This window comes from Labrus bergylta, chromosome 1, assembly GCF_963930695.1.
Source record: "Labrus bergylta chromosome 1, fLabBer1.1, whole genome shotgun sequence".
In the NCBI taxonomy this organism is placed as follows: Eukaryota; Metazoa; Chordata; class Actinopteri; order Labriformes; family Labridae; genus Labrus; species Labrus bergylta.
In genome coordinates, this window is record NC_089195.1 from 28,024,715 (window position 1) to 28,036,140 (window position 11,426).

The following is an 11,426-nucleotide window of genomic DNA, read 5'->3' on the forward strand; positions in this document are numbered from 1 at the left end:
GGATATATAAGATGAAGATGAGATTGATATACACCAGGAATGTCTATATTTCGTTCTCTTTTCTCGGATGCTGCCCCTGCAATGCTCAGAATACAGTTTTTCATTTTCTACATCTGATGGCCTCTTAATTCCGACCTCCGTTTGTGTGTTGGTGAGATGTGGAGAGTTGGTTTTGCAGGGTGTGCTCAGGCATCGGTTACATCCTCTGTGTAGTGGAGCAGAGAGGGAATATAAGGCAAATCTGATGGGTGGTAGGATGACTGCATTCGGCTTGAGCTTATTTTGAAGAAAAAATAAAGCCCTATTTTGTTTGTTGACAGAGGGGTGAGAAAATGTGTATGTAGGTGAGTTACCCAAGTGAAACTCCTGAACCTCTTGTGAATCCAGAGGCAGGGCATTGCATTGCTTTGGTGTGTGTGTGAGTGCCTGCAAGGATGTGTGTGTGTCCAGTGGATGCAGGAGAGGCACTAGCACTCGAGCAAATTGCTTTCTGCCAGCATATTGTGAGCGCCAGTCTTTATTCCAGGGGATGGGAAGGCAGGTCTCTGACGAGTATGGCCCCCCAATTCAGGCCCAACGCTGCTGCCCTGCCCAGCTCAACCTATAGCCCTGCCTTATAATACAACTCCTCTATACCAAGCTTTACCCTGCTTGATGAAATGCTGATGTGGAATATTTAACTGACACTCCAAGCGAAACCTAATAATATAATCAGGTAATAAGAAATTAATTTTCTCCCTGGCTGCACTTTGACTGGGGTGTTGATACAGGGCAGTGGAAGAGAAATCACGAGGCAAACGTCGGTGAGGGAATATCATAGGTACCCTCTCTCTCTGTGTGCATCAACACTTCTCATGACACACTCCGCTGATTTGCTAGCCACCCCCACGCTCCCCTTCACACACCCCGTGCTCCTGTGCACATACAAATTTGCAGAGACCCACACAACAACAACAAGGATGCCTCCCTCCCTATACGCCACTGAACTGTAAACGACCAAAACTAGAAAAACAAGTCGCGACACTTAACTCACACAAACACACACTGATACAACTGCACATAGACACACGTGTGCTGTCGCTGTCATTGAAGGGGCTGAATGTCCGCTCTGCAGGCTAACATTGTGAGTGTCAGCGCTGGCATTGCCCTGCAGCACAAACAGAAGTGTGTGTTTATGATACTACTAAAGTAGGGAGCATCTTGCTGTGTTGCTGACCCACTAAATGTCATTCGGTTTGGGTTACCCCCTCCTTTTCCTCTTTTGATCTCTTTTTTTTTATCTCTCTCTGAATGCATCTTTTAATCTTTCTTTCTCTCTCTCTCTCTCTCTCTCTCTCTCTCTCTCTCTCTCTCTCTCTCTCTCTCTCTCTCTCTCTCCATCTTAGTGCCTGTCCTTTTGCTGTTAATTAGAAGTCAGGAGTCCATTGGTGTCAGTGCTCTGGTGTTTTATTGCCCCCCATTCCCTCTTGCCTCCACTGGCCCCAAACTAGGAGACACCAATAACCCACCCCCACAACACACACACACACACACACACACACACACACACACACACACACACACACACACACACACACACACACACACACACACACACACACACACACACACACACACACACACACACACACACACACATACACACACACACAGAGACATACTATGTGCCAGAGTTTCTACAGCCCTGCCTGCTCTTGCCTGGCATAGCCATCCATCTCTCCGTGCACCCCCCCCCCCCCCTTGCTTCCTCCTCCGCCTCAAACCACCACCCACCCGACCGCTGCTCTCTCCTCCTCTTCCATCACCTCCCCCCCCCCCCCCTCCTCCCCTCTTCTCCATCCCCTGCCATCGCCTCTCTACCTGAGAGCATTTGTCATCCCGTCGCTCTGTGAGCCACGGTCAACGTGATGAAAAAAGAAAGACAGGGAAAAAAAGAGAGAGAAAATCTCAGCGGCAATATGCAAAAATGCAAAAAGGTAGATGCTGGTTGCCCTGACAACGGCTCCGAGGTTATTTCCAAGCGCTGATGGAAATCAATGTCATGTGCCAGCCAGGCAGGCACCTCCGTCCTCAAGAAAATTAGAAAAAGAGGGGAGGGGGGGTTGCGGGAGGAGGAGGGAGAACTGGAAGGACAAAGAAAAATGCAGAGGAACAGAAATCAGGTTTTTTCTCTTTTCTGAACCTTTTGGGGCTCCTGACTTTTCTTCAAAGGAGCTTGAGGCATGCCGCTGTGCCATTTGGTCATTGCTCTGGGTTCCTTTTACATTCATTTGCCTTTTGTGTCTGTATTTTGCATTCAGTGTAATATCTTCCCTTCCTCTGCACGCTTCACACTGCCACCAGCCCTCGAAAATGTGTTTATGTAAAAAGAGGAGAAACAAACTCTGTCTCTGAGGGTGCAAAATCACAAAAAGACAGATTAGGATGCATGAAGAGGTGGTGAAGTGCAGGGGAGGGTTTCTGTGCGTGTGGACTGGCCAAACAGCTGACCTATCTGTTCTATGATACTGACCAGCAGGTCCATGCAACAACAACATCATCATCATTGCTTGGGGAAAGGCATCCTGATAATCTAGCATGTCTCACTTTGCCAGGATAAGCTAATTACTGTCAACATCGATCACAAATGAATATATATTTTCCAATTATTTTTTTCCCTTAATGCAAAGAACGACTTGGAATTGAACCCGGGCTGCTGCGATAAGGACTCTGCCTTATTGGTGCAGGCTCTAGCTGCTAGGGCAGCCCTGCATGTATAATGTCGAAGAAAAAATAAAAGTAATGACTCAGTCCTCTTATCTGGTCAGACCAGATATAAGTTGTAAGTTGCCTCTCAGGCTATATGAAGCTGAACGTTTCAGTTTTCATTTTGGAAAACTTTTTCTGTCCTGCAAGAAGCTGAAGGCAGTTCAAGGGGAGAGTTGGTGGACAGCTGCTTTCATGAAACTTTCTGAAAGTCACTCAAAAATGCTTGACATTTGGGTTTAGAAAAAGTTCTCACCTCCAGCCTCTTCAAAGGTGTTTTTGCACCTGAGGAACTTTTTCATAGCTCTAGAAGGACTCTGTCCCTTTTTATTGTGTCAGCACTGAAAGGATGGGGAACACTCAGGTTTCTTAACATATATAGTTAGGAGGGACTGTTTTAGTTCATACTTCAAAGTAGGTACACTTTCAACTTAAGAGGAAGCTAGAGTGACATAATGTACAATATTTGTTCAGGTTTAAGTGGATTGGTTAAACAATCCGAGGTGCCCTTTGAGCAAGGCAATGAAAGCAAAACTGCCCGGGGCTCTTGTCTGTGTGCAGCCCCCTCACTCTGACATCTCTCATCAATGCATGTTCATAGGGTCCTGTTTGTGTTTGTGTTTGTGTTTGTGTTTGTGTTTGTGTATTAGGGCTTTTCATACTTGAAGGAGAAGCAGACCCCTAGCAAGTTTTCCGCAGCAAGTCAGAGTGAGCTGATGTGGGAACGCAGCAGGAAATTATCAGGTGAATTCACCTCGAGCCAATGGAGGGGGGGGGGGGGGGGGGGGGGGGGTTATGTTTATATTCTGTGACTGCTGCACGGTGCCTAGAATGTATGCACGCGAGCGCAAATTAAATGGCTGCATTGCGTATTCTGTTCGCTATCATGTTGTTCTTGGCTCTTTAGTTGATTGTGTGATTCCGACAAACTACACGTAGCATTAAAAAAAATATTCTCTTATAGCATCCTATAGCAGACTCTGTTGCTTCGTCTGCTACTTCCGCGTCCTTTTTTTTTTTCGTCACGTCTGACTTCAGGAGACCCTGACCCCCCTTCTGTCTGAGAGGGATAGTTAACTTGTAATGTTTTTAAAATTACAAAGGAAAATTACACCAGATCATCAGTCTTTTATACACATTAACACAATTACAATGCCATTCAAACAATTATACTTGTGGTTATGTTGGTCTTTCAGTAATTTTCTGATTTCAGAGATAGAGCGAGAGAGAGAACAAGTTTCCTCTCTAAACTTTACAAATAAACTTGTAGCTTGCAATTGTGTGACTTACAACCATTTCTAACAATGTTATGTTTGATCTTCCTGACTTGCACCATGATTTTAACTTCTAATTTACCAACATGAGCTTCCTCTGACTCACACGACAAGTCAATGTGTGCTCCTCAGGTGTAGCTGCTATAACTTAACAATCAGCGGCACATCCACTCTGTTAACGCTCCGTCTAAATATGTGCCTAAAGCATTAATGAGAACCGGGACGTGGTGCTGCTGATGGCGGAAATACGCTCATTTTAAATCTGTAATTGCGCGTAATGCCAGTGTATCTGTGCATTGTTACTGACTCTGCATGCACAGGGGTCAGTTTTCTAACAATTGTCGATTTCTCATTGTTTGCGTCACACAACACAAAAGTGGCAGCACAAGGTCGTCAGTTCACCTGACAGACATTGTACGTCCTTGGATGTGTCATTGCAGGCTTGCGATGGTATAAACATTTCATGAAAATAACCTGTTTCTATTGACTTGTGGTTCATTATATTCATGCATGCCAGAACTTTATTTTCTGCAGAGGAGCAACAGCAGAGCTTTGCTGCAGAAAGAGTGACATTTTTGCCATCAATTAACTCACGGCGAAAGATATATAGAATTAATTTCCTCAGGTTGGAATCAATAACCCATGAACTGTAATTTATAGTGCGCTGCAGACCGCTGCAACCACCACAGGCCGTCTCTGACGAGTCTTGTATCACTTTGGCAGGCTGCTGTGGAATAGATGGGCCATGCATGCCAAGCCAATAGGTTCTCCTCATCATTTGCATATCTAACATGGCGTTCACACTCCAGTTGACACATTTGCAACCCGCCACTTATCCCATTACTGGCTGTCCCCGTTCGCAGCATTGTTTGCTGTGTCGGCACTCTTTCTTTTGCTGGCCGGCCAGCTCATTTCCTGCTGTGCTGTGTGTCGGGGCACTCACAGTTTGTTTGGATGATGCTCAAATCAACACCACTTGGCAGATATACAGTTCTCTGCATTTCACTCCAGTTTATACCTTAGAGCATTTTGAAAGCATCACCAAAGAGAAACTATTTTAAAAAACGACAGAAATACACTGTAGCCAAGTTAGTTGAGTATACAGTTTTCATGTTTTGTCCTATGTGCTTATGGCCACTTAACGTCGTTCTATGAATGAACTTAAGGCTTTGTGCTTGAACAGTCGTGAGAAAATATTTCTGGGATTGTTCACTCTAGCACAAACTCAAAAGGCTCATGTGATCATCTTGAAGTTTATCAGTAGTACCTATTCATATAAGCAATGCATCTTTCTCTCTCTCTCTCTCTCTCTCTCTCTCTTACTCCTTAGGCACCCTGTCTTTGTGAGCTGCTAATTTGGTAATCATTTGCCATTAAAGGTTTAATTTTAGTTGGCGCCTTTGCTCTGAATCTTTAATTTGAGTCTTAAATAAACTCCCCAGACCCTCTGGCCACATTTGCCTCCCTTACCTCCCCTCCTTCCCTTCCTTGCCCCCTCAAGGCCTCAATCTTTCTCCTTCTCATCCCCTCTCTTTTTGAGAGGGCAGCAAGCAATACAGTATTAGTAACACTATTTTCCCACAGGCAACAAAAAGAATCACCTGTTAGCGGATGAGCTGCCTTGTTCACCTTGGACACAGCTGCAGGATGTAGTGTGTTACTGTCTCCGAGCCACGGTGGTATTTGCCTTTCCTCTGACAGGGAGAGTTACATTATGTTGCTCTGCAGTAAGGCTTTCAGGGTTTCATGTTTTTACAGCAGGGGTCCTGATATCTTTCTATATAAGACTTCCATGACACTTCTGCTTAGCTCTTTTTATCAATTGGCTGTGTAAACCGGCTTACACCAAGCTTGTGAACTCAATGAACTCCAAATCACTGAGCAGATTCTCCATGGTGAAGGGCTGCGGCTGAATGCTGTATGTCAGCCATGGATTTTCTGATAAGATCATTTTCCACCCTGCACATTTATTTTTGATGTGCTGTGTTGGTGGCGCACTGAATAAATGAATATTCATGAATGTGCAGAAGGCCTATATATGTATCATAGTGATTTCCACCCGTGTCATCAAGCTATGCAAATTACCTCCTCACATCTCCACACAGCCCCCTCTCTCTCCTTAATTAATGACGCTGAGAAAATGTTTTTTTTTTCTACCGAGGAAAATTAGCTCCTACAAGACGGAATGTGTGAAGATATTTAATGGATGTGATAATTCTCGACTCGTTTTTTTTCCTTGATGACTTTGAGAAAATACATTTTCCCCCGGCAGATAGTCACACACACATTCTTAAAGATGAATTTATTGACCCTTGAGGGGATACAAATGAAGACATGACTTCAGATTGGATGGACCAACTGTAGTCATTGTAGTGCCATTGTTACAACCATTGTCATATAACATATTTCACCCAAAACCATTCACTCATCTTATTAATCTAATTGTCCTTAACAAATTAAAACCTGCACACAACCAAAGCTGACATTTAGAAATGACTTTGATGTACTTTTTATCCTTTATTTTTTTTATCCACACAATAATAAATGAACATATATTTTAACGAATAATTATACTCAACAAGCATATTTTTTGTTTTTTCCTCTATCCTCCTAAAAAAATGTTTTAGTCGTTGCTAATTTACCAACTTGTGCGTCTCATAATACCAAAAGTTGTGTTTTTTTACAATCTTAGTCTTGTAAAGATAACACATGTTTGATGCTACTTCAGTAACGCTCTTCAAGGAGCTACATCTAAAATGTACAAAGACCGCCCCCCCACTCTGCAATATTATAACATCTGAATTATAAGTCATGCAATTACCTTATTATCTATATGCAGAGTGGACCGAAGGATCTCGTCTTCATCTTAAAGATGAAAAAGAAGATGAGGAGAGCGGCTGTATAGCTCATGAAGAAGAGAATAAATGGTGGAAGTGAGGATAAGCAGTAAAGCTGACATTAGGGTCAAGTGCTGATCTGGCATCACATTTCCCTTTTCAGATCCATCTATATGCATATGCTCACATGCACATATAGTCTGTAGCTACATGCACGCCCACATACTCATGCTGGGAAACCCGCCAGAGAGAGAGAGGTTAAGTCACACAGAGACAGGAAGCAGATGGATGAAATCAAATGAATAAAAGAGAGTAACGCAAATTATTTAAGGGTGTGCTTATGCATGGAGTGTGTCCATGTATGTGTGTTTGTGTGCGCGCCACACAGTGAGAATATATGAAGGCTAGGAGAGGGAGGCAGAATCTATTCAGGGGGGTAGTAGCTCACTGACAGGCCGCACTGCCATGCTCAGCCAGTTCATTGCTGTCATTCCTTACATCTTTTGACATTTTCAATTATGTCTTTCACACATGGCTGGGCACTTGTTTTTTTTCTTTCTCCGCTCTCCTCATCACCCTCCTTTGCTTTTCTCTCGCTCTCCCTCCTTCCCATTCTATTCCTCCACCTTCATTCCATTGCCTTTTTAAGTGGCCGCTCCCTTCTCGCTTTGTGTGTCGGGCCTTTTCATATGTGGGGGTCAGGTATAGCCCAGGGATCCTATTACTACCCTCCCTCGCTCTGTGGCGGATGGACTGAGTCGAGGGGGCGGGGTTGAGCGAAGGAGAGGGCAGCCGTGGAGTGGGAGAGGATGCTGTCAGATATGTCAAGGAGTCCTGTTCAATTTGTGTGCTGATCCTGAGGGGGACCTCACAGGGCGAGGTGCAAAGAGTCGAGGAAGGCTTGTGGTTTTTTTGGATGGCTCTCATCCTTTGGAATATAATGGAGAAGAGTTTTCTATTTGGCAGCAACATTTTTAGTTCGGGTGTCTTCAATGTGCAAGTTTGTGGAAATCCTTGGATGGTTCTGTTATTTTTGACCATTCCAACATAGTAAGCCTTTGTGTTCCAACCTGGACTTCAATAAGATAAGGTACGCTAAGAGGAGGAGTTTTTGTCGCTCTTTTCTTAGTAAACAACATGGTTTTGAATTTGACATGAGTGGCAACAAATGACTACAGTTTGACGCTAGCAGTGAGTACAGAGCTCAACAGTGACCGCCCACTTTTCGGGGGCTCTAGTTCCAGAAGTACATTTCCCCATTCAAATCCTCGATTGAGATGTCACAAAATCCTTATATCAAATGATTGAAGCCTGGAACCAAGCCAACCAGCGACCCCAATACTCAAGACTATTAAAACATTAGCTTCGGCACAAAAACAGCGTTGAAAAAGGAAAAAAAAGGCAAAGACTGTGTGCATCATTTTCTTCCAGGGTCAAGGAACTACCCTTCCCACAATCCATTGCAAATGATATCACTTCTTCTTAAATGTAACTTTTGTAGTTGTTATTGTATTTATACTGTTAATGCATGTGTTGTAGTTTGTTTTGCGTGAAACTATCCGTTCCCATACGGCGGAAAGGGGCGGGAAACATTGCCATGGTAACAGTGTGCTCCACCAATCAGATGTCGCTGTGACACTATACGATCATAGGTAGTGTAGTTCTTTTCCCGGATATTGCGAATAAACCATGTGTGTCTTAAAATGTGGTTGATATCATACAAACTTGTGTCTCCTACAGGAGCATAAACATCGTTTCACACACAGGTAGCTCATAGTCCAGCTCTACCTTCGACAGTTACGACAATATGGCTAATAATGAAATCCGCTATTGAGAAAATAATTGGGCTTTTTACTTCCCGAACCAGACTGTTGAGCCCTATGATGTTTGTCGAAACTAGCAAAAGGTCGGAACAGTGTTTTTACACTTCAGAAACATAGTTTTTATTTTTGCACTAGTGTCGAAGAGATCAGCCAAGACACGCATCTAAGCATAAGACTCTGTATTTGGAAGGAAAAACATGGGATTTAAAAATCTCTAACTTCAACAAGAGTACTTATTGTCTCCTTAATTCATAATTAAATGAAGATGGGATGTAGAATATTATCATACTTAATGAAAATGATAAGACAGCATATTTAGGAAATTAGATGTCAACATGTCGGCATCCTTTCAAATGCATGTCATGCTCTACTTATGTATGAATCCTGATTGATGGATTAGCTGTGTGATTGATCATCAGACTGACTAATTGATTAACTCATAATGAGCTCATAATATGTTTCTCCACTTAAAGCATCAGAGGACACACAGCATCCATAATGCATGTTCTGTATGAAAGGGAACAGGGATCATTTTCCTACTGGGCCAACTGATGGATTTACTGATTGATTGATTGATTGGCTGACTGACTAATTGATTGGTTTTGTAATGAAGGGAAAACACATTTTTCACCATTAAAGCCTAACCGGGGGGGGGGATTCCCTTAAAGCTGGCAAGCCATGATGTAATGCAAAAGGTTCTAATGACCTCAGCATAATCACCACCATTATGAAACAAGCACTCAGCTCTCAAAACCACTTCATCATCAGAGTGATGCCTACTCATGCCTACAGCCATAGCTCACTCACTCCTCTCGCTCAAAGTCAGCCAAACAGATAACTGCTGCCAGATCTGCAGCCAAGTCACAGCAGAAATCTAACAGGCCCGCCAACAAAGCTTTGTTTGGACGAAAAACAGAGCGTGTGTTAGTGTGTGTGAGGTAGTAGACTCTGTTGTTGCCAAGCTGGCCGCCCTGGCTGTACTCACTTTCACCAGGGGGCAGTAAAGAAGGCGGGAGGCCCGATTGCTATTTTTCCAGGCTAATCATTGGAGCGGGTTGCCAGGTCCTTTTTTTACCCCCTCTTATTCCCCCTCTCCTGTTGACTCTTAACCCTGACCCTACAGCAGGAGATCCCTCTCTTGGCAAAAAAGGTGGTAGAAAAAATGAGAGAGGGGGAAATGGGGGCGGGTGGAGGAGGTGGGGGAGTCAGTGGTGCGAGCTGAACAAGAGAAATGCGGGAGTCATGGTCAAGGGCTGATTAATGAGCCTCTAATTTAATCAGCAATTCCCATCTCACCAGGGCCTCTCCACGTGGCTCTGTAGCAGCTTATTATTTTTAACAAGTCTGTGATCTCCCCCTTTTCCTTTGCTCTTTTTCTCCGGCTTTCTGTCTTCCCTGGTTCCTCTTTTATACCGAGCTCTTATCTGTGTCAGAGTCAGGGATGTGAATAGTGTGGCGATGATTAATGGAGATTTAAGACCTATGAAGGATGTCTAATCTCTCGCTCTCTCTCTCTCTTTCTCTCTCTCACACACACACACACACTCCTTTAACAGAAATGTCTGCTGTAGACTGAGTTTCAGACTGGATAGCTGCTGTTATGTAGCCAATTACAGTGATGAATGCTCAAAAATGGCCCCTGACACCTATTTTATTTGAAAAGATCAGACGTGAGATGAACAAGAAAACGTGTGTGTGACTGTGACTGGGTGTGTGTGTGCTGTGCTTGTGTATCAACAACATTTCAGACGTCTTTGTTTTGTTCAAAGTTTTGCTCTAACTGACTTTTTACTTCACACAAAGCAACAATTCTGATCATTTATAACCTTACCTAAACCTTACCTATGTTGCAGTTGATTCCATTTGTTCAGTAGTTAGTTAATTAAATGATCTCCAGTGTTGTCAGGTCAAAAAGAGTTACTTGTCATGATTTGGTATTATTTAGTTTTGTATTTTCAGTGTTTAGTGTTTCTCTATGTTCTAGTGTGTTTTGTTCATTCTTGAGTTCTTTGTGTCTTCAGTGTTTCATGTATTTTATTTTGTAGTTGTCCTCGGTGTTTCTTGTGTCCATTCCTTCCTCTGTGTGTTTCCCTACAGTGTGGTTGCCCTCATTGTCTTCACCTGTGTTATTAGTCTCACCTGTGTTTGATTACCCCATGTCTATTTAGTCTCTGTGTTTCTTCCCTTCTGTGTCTGTCCGTTGTAGGTGTTTGTCGGTGTCATTTGTTGCATGTCAGTTTACCCGTGGCGCCTTCTCTTGTTGGATTTTTTGGAAGTAAGTTTTTGTTTGCCTTTTGTTGAAAGAATAAATAGTTTTAATGAATCCTGCATCTGGGTCCTCGTCTTCGTTTTCCATGACATTACTTCAAGATACAGTAAGATAAGTGCGGATAAGATACTTGTCAGTGTCCTTGTCTCTAAAAGAAGTCTATTCACTATTTTTTTTTGCTCTTTGCCCTCCATGAATTGGATACAACAATGCTACGTACAACTTGGGGCCTGTTTTCTTTTTGTTGTTAAGGCTGTAATTTCCTACGAGCTGACCTGTGCACACACATGGTACTGGGATTAGTACCAATGTTCTGTTTCCCTTTTAAAAAAAAGAAAGAAGTGGTTTGGCTAATCTAGCTGAACTGTTGGCATTAGTGATGGCACTGTATTCTCACATCTCTGATCAGAACAATATTATTTTTATCTCATTGCAATTATCACTTAAAGCACAAAAAATTATCTAGAAAGTAGTAAAA